Source organism: Moschus berezovskii, chromosome 11, assembly GCF_049115385.1.
Source record: "Moschus berezovskii isolate FMDL1 chromosome 11, NW_MosBer_1.0, whole genome shotgun sequence".
Classification (NCBI taxonomy): Eukaryota; Metazoa; Chordata; class Mammalia; order Artiodactyla; family Moschidae; genus Moschus; species Moschus berezovskii.
The window spans coordinates 107,993,886-108,016,065 of record NC_142470.1 but is presented as its reverse complement, the minus strand read 5'-3'; the positions used below and the strand labels follow the sequence as shown (position 1 = coordinate 108,016,065).

The following is a 22,180-nucleotide window of genomic DNA, read 5'->3' as shown; positions in this document are numbered from 1 at the left end:
TACCCCTGGCACTGCCTGGGAAGCTCTTTGTCTTCCCTTACTTTCTCCTAATGTGAAAATGGAGAATATAGATTTGCTTAGACATGACTGAGCGACTTCACTTTCACACATTGGAGAAGGAAATGGCAACCCACTCCAGTGTTCTTGCCTGGAGAATCCCAGGGACGGGGGGCCTGGTGGACTGCCGTCTGTGGGGTCACACAGAGTCGGACACGACTGAAGTGACTTAGTAGCAGCAGCAGCAGGCTGGAGTCCCAGCAGTCATGTTAGAGCATGAGTTTGCTTTGATGTTGAAAGCCAATATCAGAAAGATAAGAGCCCAAGGTCTGGGTGATGCTTTGGGGCTGCCACATCAGCTCCGGATACTTATGCCAGACTGCTTTTACATGAGTGGGAAATAAAATCCTAATTTAAACCCTTGTTTCTTTTTCCTGGAAATATGCAGCCGTATCAAATCCTGGTTGATACACTCAGTGGGAGGTACACTAGGATGACAGAACCATCGGGACCTGTAAAGTGGGTAGGGGAGGGTGCGCCAGGCAAGGGCGCTCTGCCACAATGGTGGCCCTCCGCCACGACGACGTGCCGCTCGCTGGGCGCTCACTAAGGGCTTGGCTCTCTGTCAGGTGCGACACGTGCACCATGATGTAACCCACCCCAGAACGCCGTGACAAGACCCCCTGTGACCATGGCTGTTCTCAACGTACAAATGAGAGAACAAAGACTCAGCAAGTTCGCTTTACAAGGCCACTTAGTTGGGAACCAGGTTCCGAACTGGATCTGTTTGACTTGAGGACAAACCCTTAAACTCTAGACAGACCCCAAGAAGCTGTGCAGGTGTGACAGTGGGAGATCGGCCCAATCAGATCTGTGGCTTTGTCACATCACAAAAGTGAAAGGAACAGTTCAGAGAAAAGAGTGGTGCCTGGCAGACCAGAGGCAGGAAGACACACAGCGGAGCCTGCCGTGACTAGGGCTGAATGGTGACGGGCAATGCCAGCGAGGCTGGGCTGAGTGGCCCTGGGGCGGGAGTGCTTTCACCAGTTACTCCTCCTCAAGCGCTCAGTGGGGCTGGTCTCTATTAGACATGTGATTTGACTCATAAGTCTCCGCTAAGAGCCACTAGAGATGCATGAACTATCTCAAGATCAGGTTTGATGACACTTAATGATGCAATGGACATGGATTTGAGCAAACCCTGGGAGACAGTGGAGGACAGCGGCACCTGGTGAGCTGCAGTCCGTGGGGCCGCAAAGAGTCAGATACGACTGAGCAAGTGAGCAGCAAACAAATAATCCACTACTGGCTATCAGGAAATACGCTGGCTTTTTTTCTTTTTTTCCAGTACAGTTACGTTTTTAATTATGAGCTTTTCAAGGGGCAAACTCAAATTGTTTGAGGGTGTATGTGTCCTTGTGAATGAAATGAAAATTAAGAAGCTAATGCTGCCCTTGAAGAAGAAAACTCCCTCAGCTCTAAATCAAGATGGTGCCTCAGAGGAACAGTCTCCGATCTTTCGTCAGTGTGCATCAGACCAATGAACTATTTACACATTAAAAGCTTGGTTTTATTTTGTTTCACCAAAGATCAAGCCTAAGAAACCTCACAGTCACGCCAAATCCTGCAAAATGAAGACGACTATCACATGCCGCTATTTACAAGGGAAAGGAACCATTCATAAGTTCTTCCTGTTTGCCAAGAATAGAGGGTTTTCACTGCCTTGGCTCTTCATGATAGTTTGCTTTGTGTTTTTCTTGCTAACATTTCAAACGTATAGTCTGTCTTTAGCAAATCAGAGACAGCGGATGCAAACAGTAACCAATCACGTGTTTGCCAGGACCTGCAGATATCACGCCACGCTCACTAGTGTTCACCGAATCCCCTGCTGTTACATCGTCTCCCTTTGAGCAGTGTTTGTTTTGGTTTTCCTCCAACCACACTGGCCAGGGTGCTGAGCTCCATTCCTGTTTTAGCACTTTATCTCTCTCTGTCACCAAACTAGATCTTTAATTCCATGTCTAGGGCTTGTGTGCTAGTCACTTCAGTCGTATCCAACTCTTAGCGACCCCATGGGCTGTAGCCCGCCAGGCTCCTCTGTCCATGGGTTTCTCCAGGCAACAATACTGGAGTGGGTTGCCTTTCCCTTCTCTAGGGGATCTTGCTGACCCAGGGATCGAACCCACCTCTCCTGCATGAGCAGGTGGATTCTTTATCACTGTCCACCTATCTCATTATGGTTCCTTCTTTATATCTTTAGTTGTAGAAGATCTTTTTGGCAGGTTCCAGCCTTTTTATTGGAGAAGGAGTTCTATAAATAGTTGTAATATTGGTGTGCCTATCAGAGATGGTGAGCTCTGGGTCCTTCTACTCCAACATCAAGACTAATCTCTGAACAAGGACTTAGATGTGGTTTCAAGTCCTAGCTCAGCCCCTCATTGGTCATGGAAAGCAGGCAATTCTCTGAATCTCTGCTTCCTCAACCTAGGCTTGCTGTGAGGTCTTTGGAGGGGGCGGGGGGTGGTTCCTCTGTCAATCCTGCTCCTGTGAATTCTGAAGTCATTCCATTTCCATTCCTTACAGTGCCTGCAGTTAACTTGAAGTAGTGTAGAGATGTAAATGCCAGGCACTAGTCTAGGCTCTGAAGGTCCAGCGGTGAATGAGACAAAAGCCGTGTTCTCAGAGAGTTTCCAGATCAGAAAGGGAATATAGGATCACGGAGTGATCAGAGTTAGCCTCTAGAAAGTCCAAATCAGATCATATCACTCTTATATTTAAAACCCTCCAGAGCCTCCTAACTGACCTTGGCATAAAATCTGAGCTCCTTCTTTGCTCTCTTGCCAAGCCCATTGTTCCTTCCCTGCTGCTAATCAGCATCAGCTTTGCTGGTCCTGAGATAGGCCGCACTCCTTTTTGCCTTGGGGGCTTTGGCTCTAGCTGGGCCCTGTTCCCGAATGCAGCTGGTTGGCTCCTGGGCATTGTCCAGAACTCAGTTTAAATGGCACCCCAACAGAACGGCCTTTCTAGCTGGTCCACTCATCTCAAGGAGCAATCTTCCACCCTTTGTTAAGTTTTTGCACAGTTCCTATTACTAGCTTAGATTTTTCTTGTGCACTTGGTTTTTGTCTCCTCTTACCAGAAGGAAAGCTTCATGAGACTAGAGACCTTGTGTCTTTCCCTCTGTGCCCCCAGGACCGCATCAGTGCTTGGCCTCTGGCAGCTTTCACTGAATATTCATTGAATGTTTGAGTTTCCAGATTTCTAGTATTTGGCTCCATATACCCCGACATCTTTATTACAGTCTGCTTTGTTACATAATAGTTTGTAACTATGCAGCTCAGCCATAGGTATTGAGTTTTCAAAGATGATGCATATGTAGTACGTGATTCATTCATTAAAATTCTAGACTTTTGACTGTATCCTGTGACTCAGATACTGTAGTGATGGGAAAACTTTCAAGTAGTCAGCCGTTTTACCAAGTCAGTGGCATCTATGACTAACAGACGATACTTAGAGATAGTCTTTATTATTGTATGCACTTGGCATATGTTAACTTTCAATTCTCATATACCCTTGTGAGTATGGAGCCTCCATTTTGCAAATGCGCTGGGTTTATTCTGTGTAACAAATCACTCTGTACCAATTCTGTGTTACAAATTACTATAAACCCAGTGGCTTAAAACCACCCCTAAGATGCCTGCTCCTTGGAAGAAAAGCTATGAAAAACCTAGACAGCTTATTAAAAAACAGAGATATCACAGGCCACAAAAGTCTGTATAGTCAAAGCTATGGTTTTTCCAGTAGTCATGTACAGATGTGACAGTTGGACCATGAAGAAGGCTGAGCACCAAAGAAATGATGCTTTCCAAGCAGAGAGTTCCTTGGACTGCAAGGAGATCAAACCAGTCAATCATAAAGGCAATCAGTCCTGAATATTCATTGGAAGGACTGATGCTGAAGCTGAAGTGTCAATACTTTGGCCACCTGATGTGAACAGCCAACTCATTGGAAAAGACCCTGATGCTGGGAAAGATTGAAGGCAGGAGAAGAAGGGGACGACAGAGAATGAGATTGTTGGATGGCATCATGAGCTGAATGGACATGAGTTTGGGCAAACTCAGGGAGATAGTGAAGGACAAGGAAGCCTGGTGTGCTGCAGTCCATGGGTCGCAAAGAGTCAGACACAACTGAGCGACTGAACAGCAACAACAATTCTTGCTCTTGAGAAGATGGGATAACTAAGAGCTTGAATGGCAGCTAATATTATGGAACACTTACCATATATATGCAAGCTCTAGAATAAGCATTGAAATGATACTCCTTTGAATCATGCATGACTCTCCTTCCGTCTTACAGATGGGAGGATGGAGGCAGGTGGGCCACCACTTGATTCTGACCATGCGATTAGTGACAGGCTGCAAACCTGAGTGAGATTTCACCCAGGATCTGGCTGTGCTTTTTGTTTAAACATTTTAGACAGCATGGCATCTCCCCTCCTGCTTCTTTGAGGAGCAGACATTGAAATGGGATTAGGTTTTTTCTTTAGTTCTGTGCATTCTTCCCTGCCATCCTTGAGGCAATGGCCCTACCCCTGAGCCCATCACCTTGGCCAAAAGAAGCCACACACTAACTGACATAGGCTTGGGGGCCCATCCTAGAATCAGCCACAGTGGCATTTTTTTGCTTCACCCGATCAAAATTCTCCCTGGTATGGGGGTGGAGTCAATTCCAACCAGATGTCAAGGCTGCTGCCAATGGGGAGGGATGGAATGAATATGGGGGACATCCTTGGTGTCTGTTTCACAGGGTCAAAGACAGAAGAGACTTTGGCCTGTGTTCAGGCCCAAAGACAGGAAAAGGCTAAGGATGATGGAGGGAGGGGGCCTGTGTGTGATTAGGAGTAAAATCCTAGAGAAGAAGGGAAGTGGAGAGGGGAGGAGGGGCTAGATTTGAAATGAGGGACTGGATCTTCTCCCAGGAAGGAGAGTGGTAATGAGCTCTGTTAGGCAAGTGAAGGGAGGACCACTGGGAATATTCCCTGATGCCCTCGTGTACCATGTTGGGTGAGCACTGTCTTGGCATGTGCAGCTTCATGGGTCTCTTTGGGAAGTACTAGTGAGTAACTTCCCGGGTGGCACTAGTGGTAAAGAACCTGCCTGCCAATGTAGGAAATGTTAAGAGTCGCAGGTTCGATCCCTGGGTCAGGAAGATCCCCTGGAGGAGGAAGTGGCACCCCACTCCAGCATTCTTGCCTGGAGAATGCCAGGGACAGAGGAGCCCGGCGGGCGACAGTCCACAGAGTGTCTCAGAGTTGGACACGACGGAGACAACTTAGCACACCTGTGCAGTGATTAACTCTAATTGACTTTCCCCTTAATGAGAACTGCTGCCATCTTGAGGGGCGGGGCACTTCAAGGCTAGGATTTTTATTTACTTCTCAAATGAATAGAAAGTACCTCTACTTTACAAATATCTGCAGAATTAGAGAGAACTCATCATGGGGCTAGGGGATGTATGTGCCAAGATTTTTTAAAAAGTCCTTCGTGGAAATCCCTTTGGTTTGGTGGTTAGGAACATGAGTTCTGACATCAGATGTCCTAGGTTCACAACTGGGCTATGCTACCTGGGGTAGGCTCCTGGCCCTCTGAGTCTCTGCTAGAAAATGATGATGATGTGTGTCATTACCTTCCTCATAGGGCTATTTGGAGGATCAGCGGTTACAATACCTGGGTGTTGTGGAGACTGACTGGCACATATTGAATACTCTTAAAGGTGAGCCATCAGGGCTTGTAAGAATCCTGTGACAAGTTAGAATGAACTGTCTTCAGACTGTGCACTGTCTTTAGGAGTGAATCTTGCTTATTTTCCTAATTCACAGAAACCTTTTTCCAGTGCTATTTTAATTGGGAAAGGATCATGTAGATGTTTCAAAAGTGTTTCCAGGGCTTTCCCTGGATGTCTAGTGGTTAGGGCACTATGTGTCTACTGCAGGGGGCACAGGTTCCATGCCTTCTTGGGCAACTAGGATCCTGCATGTGGCATGGCCCAGCCAACAAATAGGAAAAAAAAAGAGATAAAAAGTGTTTCCACACAGCCAGGTTTAGAATGACATCATTGTCTCCTTTCTGATGAACTGTGCAGAGGTAAGCTACCTTAAAGAAAATCCATTCTAGAGCTTTCCATATTAACAGTCATGGAAGGCAGTGCTGATCGGTCTCAATGAGTAATTTATTTATGGATGTATTGATGGCAGTCCCTTCTCGCACTGATGCCCTTTCCCACTTCCTGACCCACATGAGAAGAGCTTTGGAAAAAGGGGCAATCAGGAATTGACAAAGCATTCCTGGGATTATCCGTTGCAACACCACATGGAGGACACAGTTCTACTGACTTTGCCATGTAGTGCCTTAAATGGCTGCTATGGGAGGAGATCTTGCCCTGGAAGTTTCCAGAAGACCTCCCTGAAACAGCGTTGCTAAGGAAGAAACCACTGGTAAAATGACGATGTACTTCTGGCAGGAGGGTGTGGCTGCCCCTCAAAGCCTACATTTCCCAATTATTTTAGATTTCTTTAATTCATTTCTGGCAGTTTTTTCCAATTAATAAGTTCTCAATTCCCCCAGGGATTAATGAGTTGACCTAATACAGTCTTCATAATGGACTTCCCTGGTGGCTCAGATGGTAAAGCGTCTGCCTACAATGCGGGAGACCTGGGTTCAATCCCTGGGTCGGGAAGATCTCCTGGAGAAGGAAATGGCAACCCACTCCAGTACTCTTGACTGGAAAAACCCATGGACGGAGGAGCCTGATGGGCTACAGTTCATGGGGTCGCAAAGAGTCAGACAGGACTGAGTGACTTCACTTTCACTTTCAGTCTTCATAATGGAAGGCTGGCTTTCTCTGCACAGGACAAAAATCACAACTCACATTGCCCGCTTCAGTAGCCCGCAGACCCCCACATCACAGCCTGTGTCCAGGGGCTGCTGGCCCTTAGGACCCAAGTGTGTCCCTTTAGGAGAGGCTGCTCATGAGCCCACCACCCCACCCTTGTTTCCACTCTCTCCCTGAAGAAAACACACTGCAAAGCATTGCACAACAAAGCTGTTCTGAAATTCTGGAAAACCAACAGGCTTTCCACTCTCCTGGAAAGAAAAAAAAAAACACCCCCAAAAAAACTGCCAGAAGTTAAGAATATTTGGTCAATTCACTAATATACTGCAACTTTCACAGGGACTTCAAAGCACTTGGTGTTGTCTGATAGAAAAATTTAGTCCTGATAGTTCTGTTAAAAGAACTGAGAGCTAGAATAACAAACAAGTATTACTTCTGTGGTGGTTCAGTGGTAAAGAATCTACCTGCCAATGCAGAAGATGCAGGTTCAATCCCTTGGTTGGGAAGATAACCCTGGAGGAGGAAATGGCAGCCCACTCCAGTATTCTTGCCTGGGAAGTCTCATGGACAGAAGAGCCTGGCAGGCTACCGGGGTTGCAAAGGGTCAGACTCGACTTAGCAACTAGACAATAACAATAACAATTATTGCCCTAAGATGAATATGACTCTAAATGGAGACTGGGTCTCCTGACCCCTCCAGGGTGAGGACACCACACAACGATGCAGCTTGCTCAAGTCTTCTGTCCCCTTCCAAAATGGTATTTCCTCATTTGCTCTCTGTGCTTCAGGGGTATCACAGTGTGGGCTGCACAGCAGCAGGCACTACGTCAGAAAGGGTGAAGGGCCCCAGTGTTCACCCGTGGCCTTGTGTGGGTCACGCTCCAGAAACCAGGATGGGGCTGATGCAACCACAGCCACGCTTCTTGGTGGCTCACAGTCTGCTTAACATCACATGGATTTTGCTCTTCCGTTGCTTCTCATAATTTAAAAATGTGGGAAGCTGTGGAAGGCTGCCCCACCCCTGGGGATCATTCCAAAGAAAACTGGGAGGTAAGGCTCGCCTCATTCCTTGCATGCAGACGTCCGTCAACGGTTTTTTTTTTACAGTTTCCAGGCTTCTGCTTTCATTTCATTCCTTGGGACTTGAATATTCAAATCTGGCATGTTCTTGAAGCCTGAGAGATGGATTTAGAAGAGATTTTGTAAGTCACTTGATCCTAAAAACAGGGCACAGCCCTTCTTAATAAATAACTTTGAAGAAATTGTGGTTGTAGATCCTGTGATTAGTTTGGCAGAGGAAGGTGTGCAGGAACAAACACACACTGAAATAAGCATGAGGGCAAAGTAATGCCCTTAAAGAGTGAGAGAATTCTTTCTTCTCTATGTCCCTGAAATGCCTGAAAAAGCAAGCATTCAGCGCAGGAGCTTTGCAATCAGTTACAAAACGTCAGTGTCTATTGAAGGTTCAAATGCATGGAAGACTCATGCATTTTTCTTTTTTTTGGCCGTTCCTAGACTTCCTAAATAAGGCATTTTTCCCTAGAGTAGGCTCCCGGGCAGCATGTCAGGGCAGCGGCTGAGTCTGCTTGCCGGGGGTCAGGAAGGCTGTTCTTCCAGGAAGGGCTGCAGAGACCCTGGGAACAGGACTAGGCTGCTCACAAGTATGAAGAGAATGTCGGGAGAGGAAGTGGTGGCTGTGAGTCAGCATGAGTCATCTCGTTCCAATGAGAATGAAGACTGAGGTGTGCGCCTTTTTTTCTCTCTCACTTTTTAAATTTTTTTTATTTTTTTGAGTCTCAATCGTGTGGACATCACTGGGAATGGAGGGAAATAACTGACTGAATGGTCGTTGCCTTTTAAGTTTCAAACCGACATTGCAGGCGGGTTGTGCCTGAGCCAGCCCCGGGCTTTCAGACCTTCACAGCCTGGTCCTGAGAAGGTAGAGCTCTCAGCTTCTCCCTGGTGAGTATGTTTCTGTCACTTTCTTGCTCATTTCTGCAGTTTGTCTCAAGAATCTCAGCTCCAGGAGCTTGGCTGAGGGGTCTTGGAGTGGATGCTGTGTTTCGTTCAGACTTTGAAGATCTCTGACTTTAGAAGTTGGCTTCCCAGTGCCCTCACCCCCCCCTAGCTACTGTCTGTGAGCCTGATGGTTTGGAGAAATTTCTTAGCCTGTTAATTGTGAGCGTGTGTATTATGGAGAAGCTGGTGATGCTTGGCTGGTTTAAAAGAAGCTGTTTTGAGGCTCCTCTCTAGAGCCAAAGGGAAATTCAGAGATGGAGGTGGGTGACCATGCTAACCCAGGGGTGCTGAGGTTGGGCTGGTTTCCGCTTCTCAGGGGTGGAGGCAAGACGGCTTCTGAGCAATTTCTGGCCTCGTGGTCTGAGCTGCCCACTTTTGGTGCAAGAATTACAATAAAGAGACAGAATTTTGACTTTTCTCTCTAAAAGCATGTGAATGATTCCAGGAGCTTATCGGATGTCTTTTGCCTCTCCTTAGCACTGAAAGTCACAAACGGTAGTAAAATCAGAAAGAAAATATTCGGGGTGCTGGGGCCAGCGGGGGTGGGGTGTGAGGATAGGTGCGCTGAGTCGTTGAGGCTTGACTTGACCTTGATATGTGTTTCTCAAGCTGTTACTATTCTGATAAAGCTTCGCTTTACTGTCAAGTAAAATACAGGAAACTTTTTTTTTTTTTTCAAATGTCTGGTTACTGTAAATGAAACGGTTAAAATGTCATAAATACCTATGATAAACATTTTTCAAATTTGCTTAAAAATCTGCACATCAGTAAGCAGGGTATGACAGAGCTTTTTCAGTACAGTCATTTGAGTGCGTGGGCTTCCTGGGTTAATAATGAGTCAGCACCCGATTTCTCAAATTGGAGTGGCTGAGAGAACATTCTGTTTGCCCCCAGCACAGCCCAGGGGCTGGCGGGCCCCTCCTGGAGGGTGTGGTTGTTTGGTCTCCTCTCCTGTTTGGGTGGCCCGTCTGGCTTCAGTCCCAGCTCTGCTCTGTGTGGCTGGGAGACCCCTTTGCTGAGGGGTCCCTGGGCAGGTTCATCTCTTCTGGCAGATGCTGAGGGGTTTGAGGGTCTGCCATCATGGGATTGGTTGAGTATACAATTGGTGCAATTAAAAATCCATAGTTTGTGAAGGGTAGTGGTGGCCCAGGGCTGAAGCTGCGTCTTGTGTCCTGTGACGTCACACTGGCTGAGGGACCCAGGGGGAGAGGCGGTCACCGCGTGAGCTTCAAAGCCCACGTCATGCAGGTGACAAGTAGCATGGGAAGACCGATTAAAAGCCAAGAGCGAGATTCTGAGGAAGAGAACCTCCCTCCAGCTTTCCTCTTCTTATCTACAACATGAGAAAAATATTAAAATTTTAAACAATAATACTGGGTTGCAGGCTAGCTGCTCAAAGCCACAGCGCAGGCCCTTTTGACTCCGTCCTGCACTAAGGTCTGTTGGCTGCCCAGGGCTAGTTTCTGGTGTTCCGATGACTATAGGTGGCGGGTCCATATTCTTTGGATCCCAGACCCCATATAACTTTCCTTCAATATAGCAAGGCTCTCGGGCTTCCAGACCATGTGTGACTCCGCTCGTTTCAGCGGAAGGTCAGCAGGACTCAGAGAACCAAGTGCACACAAGATGGTCTGGACTCGGCAGTGCATGTGTGCTGAGTCGTTAAGTCACGTCCGACTCTGTGTGACCCCACGGACTGCAGCCCGCCAGGCTTCTCCATGCAGGGGATTCTCCAGGCAAGAATACTGGGGTGGGTGGCCATTTCCTCCTCCAGGGGATCTTCCCAACCCAGGGATCAAACTCAAGTCTCCTGCCTCTCCCCACATTGGCAGGCAGATTCTGTACCACTGAGTCACCTGGGAAACCCCTGGACTCAGCAGGGACCCCGTCAATGTTAGCTCCACTGCCTTCTCCTTTTACCTGGACTCTGAGGGGATCTGGGCTTACACTCCTGAGTTTAGTGCCTCAACTTTTTCAAGCAAGATCCTGTGATTCCAGTGGAATGAGCCTTGTTCCAAGGCTGAGTCACAGCCATATAAGTGTCAACTCAGGGGCTCAGCCAGGTAGGCGGCAGGGGTTTCTAAGGTGGGAGATTTGCCCAGCATCTCTTTCTTGGTGAGTAATCTTTGTAAGTGCTCAGAGAAATGCCATATTTGTGGAGAGAAGAGCCCATAAAAGTAGAAATGCCTTAGGTGGTGCCTCTCTGTTCCATGTCCACCAGTCCTCTCTCTTGTCCACATTTCAAAGATTGCACCAGGCATCAGACGTGTGTTTATCCCTGGGTCCTGTGTCTTTAAATCCTCCTGGCTTTCGGGTGGCTGGTTTTATCCTAGACATTGATCATGTTCTGTTGTGTGGAAGTCAGGCAGTTGTATGGCTGTTGAAGGCCTCGCACCCGCGAGACAGAAGCCTATGGTGAACTGTCATCACATCTGTAATCAGAAGAGTCATTTAAGAAGGTCTGAAATTAAGCCACGGATAGGGCTGAAAAGAGAGCATTTCTGAATGTGATTTGCTGCTTTATCAACTTTTTCTAGGGCTTCCCTGGTGGCTCAGTGGTAAAGAACCTGCCTGTCAATACAGGAGACCTGGGTTCAATCCCTGGGTCAGGAAAATACCCTGGAGAAGGGAATGGCAACCCATTCCAGTATTCTTGCCTGGGAGATCCCATGGACAGAGGATCCTGGCGAGCTGCAGTCCGTGGAGTCGCAGAGAGTCAGACACGGCTGAGCGACTGAACAATAACTACAACATCTTTTTCTAACTACCCAAAGGTGCTGAGTCTACGCGTGAATGCGGGTAGGGATGAAGAGAGAGAAACATTCTATAATAGAAACTTCAGATGTTTTAAAAGCACATCTTTGGCAAAAAGAAAACGCTGAGAGTTTCAAGACATTTGGCAAGTCGCCCTGTGCCCTGTGGTCGTGGAGCCCTCAGCCTGAGGACTGGCCTGTGGCTTGCTGCCTAGGTCCCCCACTCTCTGCTCCTAGTCCACACCCCAACCAAGGGTTCTCATTATCCCTTGCTGTGAGGTTTCCATGGCACCTGAGAGGTGGCCCCCCAAACCCTCGATTTTTGGCAATCTGAGCTAGTTTTTTAACTTACTCGTGTCCTACCTTCATCACCATGAAATGCAAATATCATAGCACCAGTCTCACGGGGCCTTGTAAAGATCAGTGATAATTAGTACACAAGATACAAGGAGACTCAGTAGCCATCACGTACACATTCACTGATTCAGAAATGTATTCACACACCTTTCCATCCCTCCCTGGGCCCTGAACCCTGTGAGTCCATAAAGAACTGGCTCTGACGCCCCTGAAGTGAGATCCTGTCTGTGCCATCCATAATGTGACACATTCTGTATTTGCAGGACATTTCTTGATTAAGTGAGTGGGAAAGTCTTCTTGGTTCTCGCCAGGAAAACGGGCTTCTAGATATCATGACCATCATCACCATCATCACCATCCTTGTCCTTAAAGTATCACAGAGAGAACAGCTTTAATTTCATTCTGTCCAACCACGTGGTAATAATAGTAACTGTCTGTATACTATCTTTAACCCCCTTCTACCAAGCCCCACATGTACCCACCCTAGAAGACAGAAAGGAGGGCTGCTTTCCTCTACTCACTGGAGATCCAGGATTCCCAGGCAGGTGTATCAGGCAGAGCAGTTTCCTTCAAGGAGTGCACGGATGATGGGAGAGCCCCTCACCCCCACCAGGAGAGGAGAGTCAGGAAAATCAGGGGACTAGGAGGAATCTGAGCATCATCCAACCAGACTCAGGCCACAGGCCAGAAGACTCAGGACCACTGAACCTAGAGCTGCCCCCAGGGTCGAAGCAACTGGATTCTGTACCCATGCTTCCTGTCTTAAAGTCGGCTATAGTCAACTTCTGGTTGTTTGAAAATCATCATAGTATATGGAACTGACTCATATTGAAAATATTAAGTAAGATACACTTAAAACTAAAACACAGGGGACGATAATATGGCCTTGCCTTCTCGATTCTGGAGACATTCAAGATCAGACAGTGTCTCAAAAGTCAAATCTTTGCATTCATTCTGCAGGGGTCCCAAAGTCCCAAGTGTGTCCTTGTGCTCTGTCTGCTCTCCTGGGAACTGCTTCATCAAAGTAAGGCGCCAGGCGCTTTGTGCATCTCCTGTCTGAGTTTAGGCTTTGCATCCTGGGCTCTGGCTCCAGTGTGTCAGTCAGTCTTAAGTGGTGTCACTTCGTGGACAGTTTTCCCCCTGCAGCTGCTTCTGCCATAATCCAGAGGACCCTCTACCCAGCGCCTTAGAGTGGGGCAGTGCTGTGCTTGGATCAGTGCTGCAGGGCAGAGTTTGGGCTCCTTCCAGACTCAAGAGGACAGTTCTGGAGAGACCACAGAGCTCAGGCAAGGAGGAGCCAATAACAGATCAGAAGGAAGTCGAGGCCACAGGAAGGAGGGGTGGGTGGGAGGCTTGACTGGTCTCAGAGGATTCCTCTGATTTAAAAAAAAAAAAACCAAACAACTGGTTTTATTGCCTCTTGTGTAATCAGAAAAGCTAATGGTGATGGCCAATCTCATCCACTGCAGTTTTCTTGCTTATTTTTTGCTTTCAAGATTGGTTATTCTGCAAGGGAAGGCTTCTACTGCAGGCGCTTTTAGCCCTTCTAGCCACCCTGTCCTTTCAAAAAAGTATCATACTTAAAATTTTGGAATTTTTAATAATGGCTGAAATGTTCTCATTGGACAAATCCTTCATAGAGTATGAGAGGGAGAGTTTCTATCAGTTCAACTAGATATAAAGGGAAACTATCAAATAGCAGTGCGTCCAGCAAATGTTTAGGTTTACTTTCTCTTAGAAAAAGATAAAGCAGGTTGTGTCTCCAGGGTGAAGGCCAAAAGACAGTTCATTCATCTTTATTCTCTGCCATCTTCAGCATTGGCTTTTCCTTGAAATTGCCTTATGGTTTTATTAAGGCTGCTGGACCTCCAGCCATCACCTCTTCATTCCACACAGGAGGAAGAAGGGACAATGACGGAAAAAAGCTAAGAACCCTAGATGTCAAGCTCCTTTAAAGAGCCTTCCTAGAACCCCCAACTAACCCTTTCTGCCTAAATCTTTCACTGGCCTCCTACCTGGAGAGGATCCCAGGAATTTTTTTTTTTCTAACTGGGCACATTGCTGACCCTGACATTGCTCTCACTGGAGGTATTAGGAGGGGAGTACAAAGAGACTAGTTTCCAGAGCTTTGAACAACTGGAGGAGACATTCAAAGGGACAGAAATCCCTTTGATTTTTGTGTTATATCTAAATAGAACTTCTTTTCATTCACGCATTTAGCAAATATTTCTCTTTTATCCAGTAAAATAATGAAAATCTGAGTACTGTTTTGTTTTTGGCAGCAGGCCCAGTTCTGGATGCGTTGTAAATATGACCTCACTTAGTCCTCACAGAAGTGTGTGCAAAGTCCATCAGGTATCGTCCCCATTGTACAAATGGGGAACCTGTGATCCAGAGGGGTTTAGGAAGATAAGTAAGGCCACACTGAGCTTGGGTTTGAAACCAACCATCTGGTTCTAGGACCCAGAGATGTGAACAGGCAGACAAGCTGTCACTTATCGTATCTTTCTGGTGAAACAGACACAAATAAACCCGGGAACTTTAGGAGGTCGCGGGTGCCCCAGGAGACCGGCCCGAGCGATGGGGAGTTCTCATCTCGGGCAGTGCCTCGTGCCTGGAGACACACTGAACAATCAGGTCCGAGCTGAGCCTCTGCGCCCCGCCTCCCCCGGGGGGCACACCAAGAATCTCAGCTATGTCTGGGTTCGTGCCTCACCCCTTTCCTTGCAGCCAGCTCTTCCCAACTTGGCGGGCTCCCGAGTCAGGACCACGCCCTTCCAACCCAGCGCTGTAGCAAGGAAACTGCCCAGATCCGGCTTCAAAGGCTGGGCGGGGTTCCAGGGAAGAGGAGAACGACTGAAGGAGAAGAGGCGGGGCTCCGAGGGCCTGCAGTTTATTCACACCGCTCAATCTGGCCACCTCTGCTCCGCACAGCCGCCTGCTACCTAGTGACACAGTCGGGGCGACAGGATGCCTGGGGACAGGAGGGGTTTGGTGGAGGGGAAATATTTGCTGTTAGCACACCTTGGACCTGCCCTGGGCCGGGAAGACCCCCTGGATGGAGGAGCGTGGTGGGTTATAGTCCATGGAGTCAGAGAGAGTAGGACACAACTGAAGCAAGTAACACACACCTGGGGCCTCAGGCCCCTCCTGTGCTTTCCTCATTTGGCACCATCTCAGGGCCTCCTCTTCCAGTTCCTGACAGGCAAGGTGGCCAGTGGAAGGCATAGCTTGTAAGCCCATGGCCTTATTTTCTGTGTGTCCAAGCAGAGGAAGGACCTGGGAGGGTCTTGTCATGGAGGCTGTAGGCCAGTCGACTGGGGGAATGGTTTCTGGACTGGGGGTGATCCCCTGGATTGTGAGTGGACTTCTGGATTGTGAGTGTCCCTCTAAATTGTAGGTGGCCCTCTGCACTGCGGGTGGCCCTCTAGACTGTGGATAGTCTCCTGGACTGTGAGTGGCCCTCTGCACTGCGGGTGGCCCTCTAGACTGTGGATAGTCTCCTGGACTGTGAGTGGCCCTCTGCACTGAGGGTGGCCCTCTAGACTGTGGATAGTCTCCTGGACTGTGAGTGGCCCTCTGCACTGCGGGTGGCCCTCTAGACTGTGGATAGTCTCCTGGACTGTGAGTGGCCCTCTGCACTGCGGGTGGCCCTCTAGACTGTGGATAGTCTCCTGGACTGTGAGTGGCCCTCTGCACTGCGGGTGGCCCTCTAGACTGTGGATAGTCTCCTGGACTGTGAGTGGCCCTCTGCACTGCGGGTGGCCCTCTAGACTGTGGATAGTCTCCTGGACTGTGAGTGGCCCTCTGCACTGCGGGTGGCCCTCTAGACTGTGGATAGTCTCCTGGACTGTGAGTGGCCCTCTGCACTGCGGGTGGCCCTCTAGACTGTGGATAGTCTCCTGGACTGTGAGTGGCCCTCTGCACTGCGGGTGGCCCTCTAGACTGTGGATAGTCTCCTGGACTGTGAGTGGCCCTCTGCACTGCGGGTGGCCCTCTAGACTGTGGATAGTCTCCTGGACTGTGAGTGGCCCTCTGCACTGCGGGTGGCCCTCTAGACTGTGGATAGTCTCCTGGACTGTGAGTGGCCCTCTGCACTGCGGGTGGCCCTCTAGACTGTGGATAGTCTCCTGGACTGTGAGTGGCCCTCTGCACTGCGGGTGGCCCTCTAGACTGTGGATAGTCTCCTGGACTGTGAGTGGCCCTCTGCACTGCGGGTGGCCCTCTAGACTGTGGATAGTCTCCTGGACTGTGAGTGGCCCTCTGCACTGAGGGTGGCCCTCTAGACTGTGGATAGTCTCCTGGACTGTGAGTGGCCCTCTGTGCTGCGGGTGGCCCTCTAGACTGTGGATAGTCTCCTGGACTGTGAGTGGCCCTCTGCACTGCGGGTGGCCCTCTAGACTGTGGATAGTCTCCTGGACTGTGAGTGGCCCTCTGCACTGCGGGTGGCCCTCTAGACTGTGGATAGTCTCCTGGACTGTGAGTGGCCCTCTGCACTGCGGGTGGCCCTCTAGACTGTGGATAGTCTCCTGGACTGTGAGTGACCTTCCAGATTGTGAGTGGCCCTCTTGACTGCGCACGACCCACAGCAGCACCTCTGAGGCTGGCCAATGGGTCTGGCCTGTTGTGTGTGGTTGGTGAGACTCACTTCAGTTTTGGAAGTGACTGTGTGGGTTTTCAGATAAGGATTCTCAGAGCAGAGTCATATGCTTGTGCTCATTTTTACTTCCCTATTCCTCATTCTGCCTGTAACTGCACCACTTGTGCAGAGGATTTGTCCAGTGGGTATGGGTTTCAGTCTCTGATGCTAAGGTATCAAAGCTAGTGTGTGTGTGTGTGTGTGTGTGTATGTCAATTGCTCAGTCATGTCTGATTCTTTGCTACGCCATGGACTGTAGCCTGCCAGGCTCCTCTGTCAATGGAATTCTCCAGGCAAGAATACTGAAGTGGGTTGCCATTATCTTCTCCAGGGGATCTTCCTGACCCAGGGATCAAACCTGGTTCTCCTGCATTACAGTTCAGGTCAGTCGCTCAGTTGTGTCCAATTCTTTGCGACCCCATGGACTGCAGCACCCCAAGCTTCCCTGTTCATCACCAACTCCCAGAGCTTGCTCAAACTCATGTCCATTGAGTCGGTGATGCCATCCAACCATCTCATCCTGTGTCTTCCCCTTCTCCTTCTGCCTTCAATCTTTCCCAGCATCAGGGTCTTTTCCAATGAATCAGCTCTTCGAATGGTGGCCAAAGTATTGAAGCTTCAGCATCAGTCCTTCCAATGAATATTCAGAAGTGATTTCCTTTACCATTGACTGGTTTGATCTTGCAGTCCAAGGGACTCTCAAGAGTCTTCTCCAACATCACAGTTCAAAAGCATCAATTCTTTGGTGCTCAGCTTTCTTTAGAGTCCAACTCTCACATCCATACATGACTAGTGGAAAAACCATACTGGAAAAACTTCGTGTTGGCAAAGTAATGTCTCTGCTTTTTAATATGCTGTCTAGGTTTGTCATAGCTTTTCTTCCAAGGAGCAAGCGTTTTTTAATTTCACAGCTGCAGTCACCATCTGCCGTGATTTTGGAGCCCAAGAAAATAAAGTCTCTCACTGTTTCCATTATTTCTCCAACTCTTTGCCATGAAGTGATGGAGTGGATGCCATGATTTTTGTTTTCTGAATGTTGAGTTTTAAGCCAATTTTTTCACTCTCCTCTTTCACTTTCATCAAGAGGCTCTTTAGTTCTTTGCTTTCTGCCATAAGGGTGGTGTCCTCTGCAGTATCTGAGGTTATTGATGTTTCTCCCGGCAATCTTGATTCCAGCTTGTACATAATCCAGCCTGGCATTTCACATGATGTATTCTGCATATAAATTAAACAAGCAGGGTGACAGTATACAGCCTTGACGTACTCCTTTCCTGATTTGGAACCAGTCTGTTGTTCCATGCCTGGTTCTAACTGTTGCTTCTTGACCTGCATACAGATTTCTCAGGAGGCAGGTAAGGTGGTCTGGTATTCCCATTTCTTTAAGAATTTTCCACAGTTTGTGATGATCCACACAGTCAAATGCATAGTCAATCAAGCAGAAGTAGATGTTTTTCTGGAACTCTCTTGCTTTTTTGATGATCCCATTAGCAATTTGATATCTAGCTCTTTGGCCTTTTCTAAATCCAGCTTGATCATCTGGAAGTTCTTGGTTCATGTATGGTTGGAGACTTACTTGGAGAATTTTGTGCATTATTTTGCTAGCGTGTGAGATGAGTGCAATTACACAGTAGTTTGAACATTCTTTGGCATTGCCTTTCTTTGGGATTAGAATGAAAACTGACCTTTCCAGTCCCGTGGCCACTGCTGAGTTTTCCAAATTTGCCTGCATATTGAGTGCAGCACTCTCACAGCATCATCTTTTAGGATTTGAAATAGCTTAACTGGAATTCCATCACCTCCACTAGCTTTGTTCGTAGTGATGCTTCCTAAGGCCCACTTGACATTGCATTCCAGGATGTCTGGCTCTAGGTGAGTGATCACAGCATTGTGGTTATCTGGGTCATGAGATCTTTTTTGTACAGTTCTTCTGTGTATTCTTGCCACTTCTTCTTAATACCTTCTGCTTCTGTTAGATCCACACCATTTCTGTCCTTTATTGTGCCATTGCATTACAGGTGGATTCTTTACCAGCTGAGCCACCAGGGAAGCCTATCTAAAGCTAGAACACTCCTTTATTCTCGAAATTACATCACAGTCTCTTGCAAGCTTACCCTGCCCCTACTGTACCCCCTCAATCTGGCTGCTGGGGAATTCAGATTCTTTCATTATTGGGGATCCTTATTGGTCCAAGGTCATCAAACAATCTTGGGGTCATGTGGTGCCAGAAGATGGGGGCAGGGGCGGTAGTCCAGTGAGTGAGATGGCCGCCACAGCTGCTGCTTCAGCACTGAAGGCATGGCAGGGGTGAGGCCCCAGAGCTCCTCTGCATCCTGCTCTACCAAACAGGGGCCCACATGACCCGGTGGACTGTCCCGTTCCCACAGGTCCCCTCGTTGGAGGTACGCTACTTCTCCTGCAACCTGGCGTGAGCCCCTAAGCCTCCACAGCTGCCCTTGGCCGTGTCCGATGGGAGTGCTGTCTGCCTGATCCGTCCTGCTCAATGCCTGCTGCTGGACCACTTCTAACCTGGGCCTCTGTCTTGGCCTGGGGGGCCAGAAAGAGCGATATTAACAGTGGAGGCGAAACAGGACACACTTGGGCCACCCATGGGAGTCATGTGGTATCCTCTGCGGCTTCCCAAACCCTCCAGAGCACACCATCCTATATGTAACCACAGCCACATGTGGCTAGTGTAACTGAGGAGCTGAATTAAATTTTTTTATACTTCATTTCAATTAATTAAAAGTGAGTGTATGTAGCTGCATGTAGCTAGTGGTTACCCTATTGGACAGCACAGATGGAGAGCTTGTTTTCCTAATCCGGGTTGAGAGCCGGGCCATCACCCCGAGAAAGGATGTGGCCCTGGGGTGAAGGTTCAGAATGGGGCACCTTTTCTACTGGGGCCCCCAGAAGAGTGTGTGCCTCTCCCAGGTGGAGATGCCTTCCGCCAGGAGGGTGGGCCAGGCAGATGGAGATCCTGAGCCTTAGTCCCCGCCATAAGCCTCAATGTCCCCATCTCTGGGGGATAAACCCCAAGTGATTCTCAGGGACTGGAGGGGCCCAGGTGAGGGGCCTGTCCAGGAGGATGCCAGGGCTGGGCTCCTGGCACCCGGAACATTTCTGCCAGTGGTGTTGATGGCTTTTTCAAGGTGCAGGGGCCTCAGCTGAGGAGCACACAGCCTGACCATCTATGTTTGTGGTATCTGATCATGAACTTTCCTCTTAGCAGACAGGCAGCCTTAGTTTTGTTTGCATAGAGCCATTTCAAGGACTAAGCAGATTGGCATAAGGAAACCTCAAGTGTTCCTGTCACTGGCCTCCTCCACATCCTCCAAATGCATCTTTTGACTCTTTGACTCTTTTTTTCCCCGCCACGCAACTTGTGGGACCTTAGGTCCCTGACCAGGATTGAACCTGAGCCCACAGCATTGAAAGCACTGAATCCTAATCACTGGATGGCCAAGGAAGTCCCTCTTTTGACTTTTTAAGAGAGAAGCATTAAGCTGTGTCCAGTCATCATTGATAAGAAACACACAAGCAGTGGGGAGATGAGTTGACCTTGGAAGACGGCAAACCTTGGCCCTTTGGCCTTGTAGCTCTCAGCACAGTACACGCTCACTCGGGCACAGATGATGTCATTGCTCATGTGTGGGACTGTGGGCTGAGACAGGCTGCCATTCCTCCCCCAAGTTCAGTTCAGTTCAGTTCAGTTCAGTTCAGTCACTCAGTCGTGTCCGACTCTCCGCAACCCCATGAATCACAGCACGCCAGGCTTCCCTGTCCATCACCAACTCCCGGAGTTCACGCAGACTCATGTCCACAGAGTCGGTGATGCCATCCAGACATCTCATTCTCGGTCGTCCCCTTCTCCTCCCACCCCCAACCTTTCCCAGCATCAGAGTCTTTTCCAGTGAGTCAACTCGTCGCATGAGGTGGCCAAAGTATTGCAGTTTCAGCTTTAGCATCAGTCCTTCCAATGAACACCCATGATTGATCTCCTTTAGAATGGACTGGTTGGATCTCCTTGCAGTCCAAGGGACTCTCAAGAGTCTTCTCCAACACCACAGTTCAAAAGCATCAATTCTTCAGCGATCAGCTTTCTTCACAGTCCAGCAACCCCAAATTCCAAGATTTTGCTCCTGGCAGTTCCCCCAAGCCCAGGGCCCTTTGCTTTTGTTTCTTGGACCATCTGTCAGCAGGGAGGCCACTGAGTACTGTGATAAAGCTGCTGCTGGAGCTGAAATTCTGCTTAAATCTGTGACTAACTGCCTGGTAAGTCATTCGAACCTCCTGGCCTGTTTCCTAATCCTTGAAATGGGAACACGGGAGCAGTGGCCACAGAGGATTGTTTTGAAATGAAATGTTTTCATGAAAGGAGATCCTTCATGAAAAATCCTTAGAAAAGTGCCACAAATAGTAAGTGTTCTATAGAGTTAGCTGTTATTGTTAGAACTGATGCCTTTTTGCCATTCACTGTTTTTGTTTTGTTTTTTAAATTGAGGCATAGATGATGAATATGTCATTTACTCCTGACTTTTCTCTGGGGCCCAGATCTCCACCCCTACAACGGGGAGAAAGAAACACACAAGCAGTGTGTTTCCAATCAAGGTGACTGCACACAGCTTAATGCTTCTCTCTTAAAAAGTCAAAAGACCTCCACCCCATACTCTCCAACCTTGGCATCTGAAGAAGTCTTCAGGGTTTTCTACCAGGCCCAAGGGTCAGTGTGGCTTCCACCAGGAGACGGAGATTCAACTGTCCATCCTATCTTTTTTGTTTCAATTTTTATTTTATATTGGGCCATAGCTGATTAAGCCTGGCGTGCTGCAGTTCACGGAGTCACAAATAGTCAGACACAACTTAGCAACTGAACAGCAAATAGTTGATTAACAATGTTATTAGACATGACTGAAACGAATAGCACGCATGCAGGTATAGAAAAGTGATTCAGTTATACATGTATATGCATCGATTCTTTTTCAAATTCTTTTCCCATTTAGGTTGTTACAGGTTATTGAGCAGCGTTCCCTGTGCTATACAGGAGGTCCTTGTTGGTTATCCATATTAAATATAGAAGTGTGACTATATCAGTATCCCTTGTATTCACTCATTATTTGACATGTGTTTCTTGAGACCTGTGGAGACCTATGGGATCAATGTTCCAGGGCAAATGTGGCTGTGAGGAGGGCTTCTGGAGGAGGGGCTTCCCATGTAAAGGGTGGTCTCTCTGATGAGAAGACATTTGAGAGGAGATCTGAGAGTAAGTGTGTGTGTGTCTGTGTGTCTGTGTGTTGCTTGCTTTTCCTCTGCTGATCTGGCAGCTGGAGTGGCACTCTGGCTGCCCCTTGCCAGCCACGTGGCCAAGAGCTGGTCACTGAACCGTTCTGACCCTCAGTACGCACGGGTGTGGGGACACACAGCAGCTAGTGCTCAAAAGTCCCACCTGGAGTCATCTTCATTATGAAAACACATTTCACTTCCCACTGGGAGTTCCCTGGGTTCGAAGGGCACTGCCCTCCACCCC

The 22,180-nt window shown here is 48.4% G+C and overlaps 1 long non-coding RNA gene across 1 annotated transcript in view; it reads left to right on the top strand.

Annotated features, from left to right (window-relative positions):
- Positions 1 to 8,100: 8,100 nt before the first annotated feature.
- The window catches only part of LOC129539006 (uncharacterized), a 63,735-nt gene continuing 49,655 nt past the window's right edge, over positions 8,101 to 22,180 (top strand). Inside the window, exon 1 of the long non-coding RNA XR_008682376.2 lies at positions 8,101 to 8,850. This is a non-coding gene — a long non-coding RNA (uncharacterized LOC129539006). The remainder of the gene's footprint in view (positions 8,851 to 22,180) is intronic.